Source organism: Athene noctua, chromosome 1, assembly GCF_965140245.1.
Source record: "Athene noctua chromosome 1, bAthNoc1.hap1.1, whole genome shotgun sequence".
Lineage (NCBI taxonomy): Eukaryota > Metazoa > Chordata > Aves > Strigiformes > Strigidae > Athene > Athene noctua.
The window spans coordinates 264,193,169-264,205,837 of record NC_134037.1 but is presented as its reverse complement, the minus strand read 5'-3'; the positions used below and the strand labels follow the sequence as shown (position 1 = coordinate 264,205,837).

Below are 12,669 nucleotides of genomic sequence, written 5' to 3'. Positions count from 1 at the left end.
AGCAGAGCCCACGCTGACACACCGGCATGAACCTGAGTGGGACCAAACACAGCACAAACCCAGGCTCAACCCCAGCTCTGATCCTCCAGAAGGGCCTGGGCAGGCTCAGCCCTTAGGCAGGACAGGTACAGGCAGGGCCTGCTGGGCTCAGCCCATCCTCGGCGCAGCGAGAGGGATGGACACACCTCCAGGACACTTATTCCTGCTCCTCACAGCACCATGAAGCTTTCATTGCCCTGCCCTGCACCGAGGAGCACCCTGAGCTCTCAGCAGGCTCGGTGCTCGGTGAGCAGCCGTCCTGCCCAAGGGCACCTCCCTGCACCCACCACAGCCCCGCCGGCCCACCCCATGCTCCAGCCCAGCAGAGGGGATTGAGGGAGCACCCTGCTCCCTGCGGCAGACTCTGCAGGACCCCATCCACAGTCTCCCCTGGGGGGAAAAGAAAAAAAACAATTTTTCCAATGAAGAAGCCACTAAATCCCTGAAAGAAGAGCCTGGAAATCCCCATGTCCACAGTGGGTGCACGGGCACGGCTGCTGTCCCGAAGCAGAGAGGCTCTGAGTGGCTGAATCTGGGACGACTCGCCCGGCTCCCGCGTGCTGAATGCATTTTGCTGCCAGTTACAGCCCTCCCTGGCCCTGTTCAAACACCACCAGGGCTGGGATTCTCCAGGAGGAAAGAGCCCATCCTACCTGCTGGGGATTACACAATGTCATCAGGCGTCAGCTTTGACAAGGAATGACATTATTATTGCTCCACATGGCTAGTTAAAGTAATAAAGAAAGACTTCTGTCCTCCTGAGTCTTCAGTGATTGAATTAGCATGATCACCCCTTTTTCCAGTAACATAAACCTGGTTTTAAATCAATGAGACACCGATTTCACAAGCAGCTTTTAACATACCACATGAATATGAAAGTAGCTGCCCCAGCCCGCGATCCCACCACCCTCTCCCTGCCTGATGCTTCAATAAATACAAGAGAGGTGTGACAGCTCCACGCGCTGGGCAACAACCTTCGACTCGCCGAGGACTTGCCCCTGCTACTACACGGAATGCATCTTCCCAAGGGCTTGAATTTCAGTGTGAGCAGACACTCCCCTGAGAGCATCCTCCAGTTTCCTCCAGGGAAATCCCAGAGCCAAATTTTCAAAGGCAGAGGGTGGGAGCAGAGGCTGCGGGTGAACCGCGGGCAATACTCCAGCCCTGCCCCTCTTATTTGGTGGCTTTTGCTAATTACCCTGGTGATGAGAGTGGGTGAGATTGAACCATCCCAAGGTGCTGCCCTGCTGAAGCTGATGCTGCCTTTGGCTGCTCCAGTGACAACATGGGCAGGAGGAGAGCTGCCAGTCAGAGGGACCTGGGGGGGTGATTGCCAGCTGGCTGAACAGGAGCCAGCAGCGTGCCCGGGGGCCAAGAAAGCCAACGGCCTCCTGGCTTGGATCAGCACCGGTGTGACCAGCAGGAGCAGGGAGGTGACAGTCCCCCTGTGCTCGGCACTGGGGGGGCCACACTTGGAGGGTTGTGTCCAGGTTTGGGCACCTCAATCCCAGAGAGATCTGGAGGGGCTGGAGCGAGGGCAGAGGAGGGCAACGAGGCTGGGGAAGGGCTGGAGAATCAATCCTGTGAGGAGGCAGGGCAGGAGCTGGGAGTGTTCAGGGTGAGGAGGAGGAGGCTGAGGGGAGCCCTCATCCCTCTCTGCAGCTCCTGACAGGACATTGCAGAGAGGCTGGGGCTGGGCTCTGCTCCCAGGGGATCAGGGACAGGACAAGAGGGAACGGCTGGAAACTGCCACAGGGGAGGCTCAGGCTGGGCAGGAGGAGAAAATGTTTCCCAGACAGAGTGGTCCGAGAGTGGAAGAGGCTGCCCAGGGAGGGGGGAGTCCCCATCCCTGGGGGGGTTTCAGGGCCGTTGGGATGAGCTGTGCGGGATGTGGGGTAGGGGAGAACTTTGTAGAGTCGGGCTGAGGGTTGGACTCGCTGATCCCGAGGGGCTTTTCCAACCTGAGTGGTTCTGGGATTCTGTGATCAGCAATTCATAATACCCTCATTAAAAATGTCAGTAATGTACAAAGCGGTGATACCCCAAACACTAACTACAGGGTGCAAAAAAGATTTTGAAAACAATTCCCAAGCGTGCTGCTGTGCCTGGTTGCGGTGACACCACACCGCTCGGCTGGATTTTCAACGTTCATTTCTACACGATTCCTCGAGTCCTTTCCTTCCATCACTTTAATGAGAACCTGCATCAAAAAATTTTGTTTTTTAGCCTGATAGCTCAGCCCACAAACGCTGCACCGGGAGAGCCATGATGTGCGCGACAGCCCGGGCAGCGCAGACCGTGGCAGTACAGCCCCAGGTTCTGAGCGGTCGCATCCTGCTTCAGGCATTAGTTGTTGTCCTGCCTCTCCTTCCTGAAATCCCCCTCGGCCTCCGAGTGCTCCCCCGTCCTACAGCCTCACACCAGCTCGTTTTGGTGCGGCTCAGCTCTCAGGGCATCCTCCTGCTCGTCCGGCTGTGACTCCCCATCTCTTCCAGAGTCTCCAAGGGTCTATCCCACTCCGTATTCCTCTCCCACCATGCTCAATGCCACATCTCACTGCATTAAAAACATATTTTGTCCCAACCGACCAAGCTGGCAACTCGTCCAAACTTGGAGGATCTGTTCTCACTGTATTTACTCCGTCACTACTAGGACTGTGCACAGTTTGTAATAAATTTCAACACATACATAACCAGAGATGGTACCTCAATACACAGTTGAAAAAGTGACGTAGGAAGGGTTCAGACTTAATTAGATGTTTCTGGAGTAGAGTCTGCATGGCAAGGAGAGATCCGCCAAAGCAGAAACGCCTGGAGATGAAGGTCAGATGCTGACAAAGCAGGTAAGAAACAGCAAGGAGAGGTCCTGGCAGAGGTACAGTGTAACCAGCGCACACAAACCAGGCCGAGAACAAATCTGGGTGTGCTTCTGACAGACGGCAGCAGCAAAGCCCAAAACTAAAGTGTGGAAGCTGGAACAGAGACATTAGAGACTGATAATGCAGGCAGGAAGGTAACGGCAGGATGCCCTAACGCCGGCGGATAAAAGGTATGGGGGTGAAGGATAAGTCCTGCCCGTGGAGCAGTGATGTGAGGTATTAAAGACTGGAAGCAACAAGAAAAGTAAGTTGACTGTACAAGACAGTAGCACAGAATTGGTACAGAATTTGTCCTGAGTAGGGAAAATACAGCTCACACCTCCGAGAGGCTGGAGGATGTGATGTGCCAAGAAAAACTGCAGCCTGCAAAAAGCACGATACTAATAAATTGATAAACTGCTAAGAACCAGAGTCTGAGGCAACTAGTCAGAAAGCTCATGTGGCCAGAAGCCAGCCTTAATTCTGCTTGGACAAAAGGCTTTCTCCAAAAGCTCAGCTCCTAAGCACCACCCCCACACTGCAGCGGGGCCCACGCTCCTGCTTAACTTCATCACAAGCAAAACCTGACGAAGAATCCACTGCCAAGGAGCTCTGTTCCAAAAGAGGATCACAAGGATCCCACTAGAAATAAAGCAGCAGTCCACCAGCAGAAAACTTTCAGAAACACAGATGGTAAAGGCTAAAGAAGCCTGTGCTATTTATTAAAAAGTCTAATGAGAAAAGTGACACCCCCCCCCCCCGAATCCTTCGAAGCCTGGAAGCTGCATCCGGATGAGGAAAATAGAACGAGCATTTGCTTTGGCAAGTTAAATGGAAAAAAATACAGGTTGAAAAGGATTTAAAAGAAGCTCTTGCTTCAGGAATAAAAACTAGGACCTCTTTTTAGCCCTGTCAGAAGCTGGAAGTCAGCCAGAGGAGGCGAGCAAGGACGAGGCACTCTGCACACTGCGGAGGGCCCCCACCACACCCCTCGCCCAGGGACCCGCCGCAGAAGCTGCCTCAAGCGGAAGCATCAACAGCTAGAGTTTTAAACCATCACTGAGCGTTAACAAATTGCCAGGCCCAGAGACTTGTTGCTGCAGAATTCCGAAGGAGCTCAAACAGCAAATTATCCACCAGTGCTAACGACTCATGGCTTGTCACTACCACCACAGGCCGGCAGTGGAAGGCAGCAAATGTGGCACTGATCTGTAAAAAAAATTTACACAAGGAAACACAGGAGCAGACACGTGGAAAAAACACAGATGAGGAAAAGTGAGCACAAGTTTTTTAGCAGAAAGCCTTGCCTCCCCAAGCTGGGGACAGTCTCTGGTCAGGTGGAAACTAGGATCTGCTCTGTGCGGATGCATCACTGATGTCCGACACCCTCGGAGTCCCTCATCTGAGCAGTGAGCTCTTACAAGGAAAAGGCTCCTTGGGGATAAATAATGACTTCAAAATAATGACTTCAACGCTGAAAACAAAAGATTTACAGGTGAGCAAGTGGTCAGTGTCCACAGGGAGGAAAGCTGTGGTCAGACAGCCTGCGAGTGGCTGGAGCGAGGGCTGATACCGACACCACAAAGATGATCACTGGTGCTAATTTATTCGGCGCCATCTGAGTGCCAGTGATGAGCTGGCAAGAGAAACTCGACTCAGAGGATACATGTAAATGTGTGGAAAAATCAATCCGAATCACAGACAGGCACGGAGCCGCCCTTCACCGGGAAATCATGCGCGAGGCGCTGGAGCTGTCATCAACAGCTCTATGAACAGTTCAGTGAAAACCAGTTCAACTCGCTGCTGAATCGGAGCGGGAATTTGTCCAGAAAGAAGCAAGCACCAGACATCTGTCCTGCTCGGAGTTTCCCTCCCCAGTGCTGTTGCCGGCAGCTCTGGGGGGTGCAGGGATGCAGTCGGACGCAGCGCACCCCCAGCCGGGCCCAGCCCTGGGTCGGTGAGTGTCCTGCTTTGCTCCACAGATGGACACGATGAAGGACAGCAAAAAGAGAAGAATCCAGCACAGCAAGCTGCTGGCAGAGCTGAGAGGCGCCCCCGACCCCCCGAAACTCGTTACGCGACACGGCATGTGCTGAACCGTTAGGGTGTCCTCAGCACCCCCAATGCAGCGGTCACCCGTCCAGGGGGGAACCACAGGGCGCTCTTTGACCTCAGACCAAGCCCTGCACAGTTACTTTTTCACACTGTTCACACTGGCACAAGGCTGTTGCCCTTCTTTATGGGTGGACCCTTAATTTTTAATGTCATGAGGAGCGGCTGAGGGAACTGGGGGGGTTCAGTCTGGAGCAGAGGAGGCTGAGGGGAGACCTCCTGGCCCTCTGCAACTCCCTGCCAGGAGGGGGCAGAGAGGGGGGATGAGTCTCTGGAGCCAAGGCCCCAGCGCCAGGCCCCGAGGGAATGGCCTCAAGCTGCCCAGGGCAGGGTCAGGCTGGCTCTGAGGAAGGATTTCTGTGCAGAAGGGGCTGTTGGGCGTTGGAATGGGCTGCCCAGGGCAGGGGGGAGTCCCCGGGATCCCTGGAGGGGTTGAAGAGTCGGGCTGAGCCAGCACTGAGGGATCTGGGGGAGTTGGGAACGGTCAGGGGGAGGGTCATGGTGGGGCTGGAGGAGCTGCAAGGGATTTTCCAACCACAATGATTCTGGGATTCTGTGATTTTTCACAAATTTATAGAATTACAAAATACAAAAAAATGTCCCAATTTGCTTTCAGTGACCCCAGTGAAACTCTGAAAAAGCTCTGCAGAGGTTTGCTCAGCACACAGGTACAATCCCAACCCGAACCTGTCCCCCTGAAAAATAACAGCAGAGGATTATATTCCCCTTGAAATGCATGAAACTGTCTGCGTCCCCGCTCCTCCGAGAGCAGCCGGGAGGACAAACGGGAAGACCTCATGAGAAGGATGAAGAAGGGGAGCTGGGTTTGCAAATTCTCACACTCCATGCACAAGACTTGAGATATTTGAAGGAAAAAAGGCTTCCCTCAAGACGTTATGAATATTGGCTAAGTCTTATCTCAAACTACAGGTGCTTAAATTCTACCTGCTTTCAAACACAATCCTCTCCAGCGATGCATGGTAAGGACCAGAGCATGGAAAGGCTCGGGCAGTTTGGAGTCTGTATTTTGGGCTCAGAAAATCCTTTATTCTTGGCCATGCCTTTTAAAATAAATGGACCTCCCTGCTCCTTTCAGTCTTGCTTTACTGGGATGTACCCGTGAGTTGTTTTCCGCCTACCCGGTACCTGGCTGTGAAAACAATCTGCCTTAGTTGTCAGGTAACAGGATGGGAAGGGAAACTAAAGAATTGTCCCCTCTCTCTACACCTACACACGCGTGCAGAGCTATTAAATTCATGACAAACATTATGTCACTGTAGAGTTTTGTACCCAGAAACACTTAGAGAGGGATCTATTTGCTCCCCTGCCCTACGGGGAAACTATTCTTAAGCGCTCCGACAGGGACATAAATGTGCTTGCACGTACACCCTTATTGCTCCCGCCACGGTGGGACGTTAGACACTGCGACGCGGTGCTATGATTGGTTTCTAAATCCCAGTCTCACAGGATTTTAATTACTGGTCTGGCACGGCTGGGAGTGGAACTTGCTGCCGTCGGATGGAGGGGGTCGATACGCCGGCCCAGAACATATTGAGCCACGGTGCTTGCAGACTCTATTGCACTATTTAATCATCTTTTGCAAAATTTACAGCGCAGCAGAAGGAATCAATACTGAATTTATCACATTCCCTTGTAAATATGAGCACGGAGGAGAGAGGATTTCAGGCACTCTTGCACGACACCCGGCCCGGGATGGATGTGTGACGGCAGGCGCCAGGCCTGGAGCAAACCTCCAGGACAGAGCACTGAGGGCACCCCAAAAACACCAACCCTGACCCCCCACCCTGCTGCTGCCTCGCGCTGAGGAAGGGCTGGGTGGCTTCTGAGGCTCAGGGGAGAACTCAGCCCCGCTCCCCCCGACACGGGGGTCTGGGCCACAGGGGATCCGCGAGCACACGGCTCCGCGGGAGCGGGGCTGCTCCCCTGGGCGTGAGTGCTCCCCACTTAGTGCAGGCCTGCAGGATCCCGCCCAGCCAAGACAGAGCTTTTATTTCACACCGGGCTGGTTTTGCTCACGAGGACTAAATTACAGCCTTCACAAGTTCCTAACTCGGGCTCAAGTGAGGCAAAAAAAACCCCAGTGAAGCCAGAGCAGCCTTTGGTTTTTACTTCCCCGAAGCACGTCACGACGACGGTGCCTGTTCAAAACACACGGTGAGCTCCCCCAGCTCCCTGGGGACACGCCGTGCACCTACAACGGGTGAAGGGACCAAAGGGACCCGGGGTTGTTGGACCCTGTTGCCCCGTCCTCCCGGCTGGCATGGCCACACCTGCACTGCAGGTCCTTCCAATAAATGAAATAAATGATAATAAAATGATTTTGATGATAATATACAATGATGATAATAAATGATCGTCATTATGATAATGAAATGAATCAATGAAATAATTTTCAAAGGGAATCAGCACATGGGGGAAGTTTTCGAGTGTACCACCTACTGTCTTGGGCCCCAGGGCAGCACTTTGCAACCTGATCCATCTCCAGGGCTCTATGGAGAGCCAAGCAAAGCAAAAAAATTCAGGTTTAAACTCACTGTCCGGTTGCATCTGAATCCCAAAGGGCAATTTCTGGGGACCCACCCATCCGAAAAGATCTCCTGCTCAGAGACCGTCAGCCCGGCCCACTGGACTTCCGCAGTTTCTCAGGTTGTTTCCCCAGTTTTGCTCTCGCTTAGGGCGGTGACACCCCTGAGCGTGGTGAAAGGACAGTGTCACCTTCTCAGGATGGGATGGGGCCCAAGGTATCTCCTCTGTCACCGCGTGTTGGCTGCTGGCGACCGGGAAGGCCACAACTGCCTAACGATGTCCCCCACCCTCTGTACAACCAGAGCCCTTTCACCGGGGATGCGACCAGAAACACTTCAAGACATTGTGCAGAATTAAACCACAAGAAGAGCAGCTGTAATTACAACCTGATTTTTCCTGAGAATACCGCAAGCGCTTTCGCCTCCTGATGTCAAAAGACCCTCCCTGTAATTTATTTACCCATCAGTCATCCTAGTCCCGACGTTGGCAGTCGTACTGCACCGAATCGGTGAGCGTGGAGCATCACCAACTAATGCACAGTGCTAAATTTACTGGCAAATGGTGCTCAGAAGTCGGTTACTGCAGCTGCAGCTAAAACGTTTTCATAAATGGATGTTCCTTCCCTCCTCTCTCCCCTCTAATTAGAGGTGTGGGCACTGTGTGACTCGGTCACTCACGTTTTACCAGAGAGACTCAAGCACGAGCCCTGGGCACGCGGGTTCGAGTCACTCGAGGTGGCAGGAGTGGTGAGGCTGGAGCTGTGCCCTGAGCCCCGCTCCCAGCTTCGCCACCTCCACGTTACCTCACCTCCGAGCCCATCAGTCCCTGTCCCAGAGCCTGTCAGCCCGTGTGAGTGCAGGGCCCGGTGCTGGAGACCGACCGAGGGTCCCACACAGGGAGAAGGCGGCAGAGGGTGTTTCAGAGCTGGTGTTTCCCACACAGGAGCAGGCTGCCAGCCCGCACGGCGGCTCGAGGAGGAGCTGGAAGCAAGGGTGATGAGGAGGAGAGTGTCGGGGAGAAAGAGACACGTGATGAGCTGCTCGGGTCTGGCAGGAGGAGATGTGTCTACTTCCTCAGAGCCAGCCTGACCCTGCCCTGGGCAGCTTGAGGCCATTCCCTCGGGGCCTGGCGCTGGGGCCTTGGCTCCAGAGACTCATCCCCCCTCTCTGCCCCCTCCTGGCAGGGAGTTGCAGAGGGCCAGGAGGTCTCCCCTCAGCCTCCTCTGCTCCAGACTGAACCCCCCAGTTCCCCCAGCCGCTCCCCAGCAGACCTGTGCTCCAGACCCTGCCCCAGCTCCGTTGCCCTTCTCTGGCCACGCTCGAGTCATTCAATGGCCTTTTTGGGGTGAGGGGCCCAAAACTGAACCCAGGAATCGAGGGGCGGCCTCCCCAGTGCCGAGCCCAGGGCTCAGATCCCTTCCCTGGCCCTGCTGGCCACGCCAGTGCTGACACAAGCACATACACCCACTGTGGGTGTGTTAATAGGGTACAGCTACCCTGCTGCCTGCAGAAAACAACTTTTTAATACTGGCTGTGTTGTGTAGCCAATTTAAATTCCGACATGATAAAAGCTCTCTCTAAAATGAAGAGGCTTCCATCGTGAGCTGGAGACCCTGCCTTCCTTCCTCCAAGCCAAACACAAAGCCCTCTGAATCGATCGTGCCTGCAGTAGCAACTGGTGCACTCTGCGGACGTGAGCTCCCACCCACTCCTTCCCCTAAACACCCGTATTTATGGTGTCAGCTCAGGTCAGGAGACTGTGAAATGTCACCAACAACTGCCCGAAAGGACAACAGAGCAGCGACTTCGTCTCGCGGTCTGCTGGGCACACACATGCTGACCACAGGGCGATAAGGTCCTGGAGGGGTCAAGCGAGTCACTGAATGGGCCACAAAAGGCCAGGGATGTGGGGTGAGGGGCAAGTGCATGGGGGCTTCCCTTAAAAAAAACCCCAAGGCTGCACAACAGGGTGGTTGTTTTAGCAGAGAGGGGCCTTGGCAGTTAATGGCTTTGGCCCCGAGGGCAGGGCAGGGAGCAGAGGAAGTGTTGGGGAGAGTAAATGGGTAGTTAGTAAAAAAGGCAGGTGTAGGGAAGTGGAAGGGAGGGAGCGAGGGGAGCCTGTTCCATGTCAGCAAACCGGAGACATCCTACGCGGTGTCAAAGGCAGACGGCACGGGGAAATTATCCTCACAAAGGGCCCGGGGCAGGCACGCTGTGAAAGGTGTTCGATCCCCACTTCTGAGACCTTGGGCCGGGTATTCATCCCAGATTATACTAACAAGGACGTGGGGAGCGACGCTTTGTTAGCGCGGGGAGCCGGGAGGAGGGGAACGGCCCCAGTCAATGCGATGGAAACCTCGTGGCAGGCGCCAGTCCTGAAAGCAAACTGCGGCCTGCAAAACTCCCTGAAAGGGAAGGGAAGGGTCTGCTCTAACACTGCAGCTCCGCAGAATTCACCTGACACAGAGGGGAGAGCTATTTAGCGAGTAAATCCTAAATTTCCATCATAACTGACCGCAAAGGGATGTTGTGGATGGGCTGGTGACTACGGATTAACCTGAAGAACGTCACAAACTCTGCCCCGGGACCCTACAAGGACTTTCACATCACGCACCAAGTGGGGATTGACTGTTACTCCCAGGGTCGAAGCGCTGGGACGTGCTCCTGTCTCTGCAAGATGATGATTTTCCCTTGGAAATGCATTCTTAGCGTAGACTCTTGAATCTGTTCCCAGAAGGATTTGCACGGGGCCAAGTTAAGAACAGAACGGTGATGAGCGCTCGTCACATCTTAGAGCTATGCCTGACTAAACTCAGAATTCTCCCCTTGAGCTGGTACACAATCCCTTCAGTTGTACTCAAACACGGCCCGACAGATCGTTACGTTTTTTTAATGTGATCCAAGCGAGTTCTTCTGAGCTGAGACACTTTGCCACGAACAAAGAAGTCTCTGAGCATCGAGGAGCAGAAACAGTCGCTCACAAAGACGGCGGTGGCTGCACTACAGACACAGAAACAGTTTTTGAACAAAAAGCAGAGTCGTCTCTATGAAGAGAGGCTTGTATTATAACAGCACTCAGATAGTTGAGCAGGGGACGGGGGCAGAAATGAGCTGGACTTGCTACTTGCAATTATTTATTCAGTACAGCGGAATTCTTTAGTGCCAGCTTCACCTATTTGCCCCCATATTTTACCTGCACTCAGGATAACCACGCAGCTGCCTCGGTACTTATCTACTCATAATACACACGTCTTGCAAGGAGACTGTCAAAGGGAGAAACAAGAAGCGGGTATCTTTGTAAAAAATGTTATTCCAGCTTTTCCAGGCTGAGGAAGAGCTCTCAGCCTCTTGCTGGCAGCTCCGCCATCGCCTTCGCTCATGACCACGACATACGACGTCCCCGCAGCGGCTGTGTGCCAGCGTCCCAGAGCACGGCCCCTCTGCCCTCGCAGCTACCCCATGCCGGCATCTTTAGGTATTTTTTAGAGAGCAAACACTGCTGGTGAGATTCAGACCATCCCATGGGTGAAACAGTCCCCAGCCTCAAGAGCCACCGGCTCACCCTGCTCGGATCTGCTCACAGCTCCGCGGTGACAAGGACTTTTCTGTGCCAGCACTCGATGGCTGCGTTGGGGGAAGCCCCCTCGCTCCTCCCACCCCCGTGGCAGGTCAGAGGGTCCTCCCGGAGTAGTTTCTCCCACCCACCCGTGCCCTCGGTCAAGCAGCACCCGACGTTCACGCGGTGTCTATGGATGCTGAAAACAGAGCAGGTTGGCCACGTCAGACAAAGGTGCTGGGCTGCACCGGGGCTGATATTTTTGTCTGAGGACTTCCCAGGCACCACACACACGTGCTCCCACTGCCTACAGAGCAGCTGTTTGCTTTTCAGCTCCCTTCTCTGCAAGAATCCCTGAGGAACCTTGGCTAAATCCGTTTGCAATAGCATTTCTTTCAGTGGCTCCTTTTTTGGGGGGATAATTTATAGCCATGAGACAGGGTTCTGGTATCTGGCAAGCTCCCAGAGAGAAATCCCGACCCAGAGTTAACTAGAATTCAGTGGTATTGAATCTCAACCTTTCACTCTTATTTTTCTCTTTGCGAAAGATAACAAGCATATGGTATAGATGAGCACCAAGGTTCAGTGTTCCTACAATTATTTTTCTTCATCTCTTCTGGGGATGTTTACCCTTCACAGATGCTACTTTCCATTATCTTTTTAGTTGCTTTCTTAAGGAATGCACCTTATGTGGGCCTGACTTAGTTACCTGCCTGCCTGCTTCCCTAGAATTAACTCCTGAGACACACCAGGAAGACTGCGACATTCCTAAAATTTTGGCAGAAAATCAGCATTTGACTGGACAGCTGTTGGAGAGGATCTCCGCTGCAGGGACAGGCTGCCAGCGTTCCGTAGGCTGCCCTTGGCAGAAGGCTGCTGGCAAGCACATGCCGCGCAGCATCGCTACTCCTTGCTGGTGCAGAGGTGACCCTGCGGGGAAGAGGTGAAATTCTTGCAGGGGAAGGAGCAGCAGGGAAAAAGGCCACGGGCCTGGAGGGATGAAGAACGCTACTGAGTCACTCTGCGGTCTGCAGAACAATCTGCACAGCAGCAGATGCAGCTGATGGAACAGCACCCTGCAGCGCTCGGCGTGGCCAGCAGGGACAGGGAAGGGACCTGAGCCCTGGGCTCGGCACTGGGGAGGGCGCCCCTCGATTCCTGGGTTCAGTTCTGGGCCCCTCACCCCAAAAAGGCCATTGAATGACTCGAGTGTGGCCAGAGAAGGGCAACGGAGCTGGGGCAGGGTCTGGAGCACAGGTCTGCTGGGGAGCGGCTGGGGGAACTGGGGGGGTTCAGTCTGGAGCAGAGGAGGCTGAGGGGAGACCTCCTGGCCCTCTGCAACTCCCTGCCAGGAGGGGGCAGAGAGGGGGGATGAGTCTCTGGAGCCAAGGCCCCAGCGCCAGGCCCCGAGGGAATGGCCTCAAGCTGCCCAGGGCAGGGTCAGGCTGGCTCTGAGGAAGGATTTCTGTGCAGAAGGGGCTGTTGGGCCTTGGAATGGGCTGCCCAGGGCAGGGGGGAGTCCCCGGGATCCCTGGAGGGGTTGAAGAGTCGGGCTGAGC

At 54.3% G+C, this 12,669-nt stretch overlaps 1 protein-coding gene across 1 annotated transcript in view; it reads right to left on the bottom strand.

Moving 5' to 3' along the window:
- Positions 1-12,669, bottom strand: part of CLPB (ClpB family mitochondrial disaggregase) — a 94,662-nt gene that overhangs the window by 38,052 nt on the left and 43,941 nt on the right. The window lies entirely within an intron of this gene.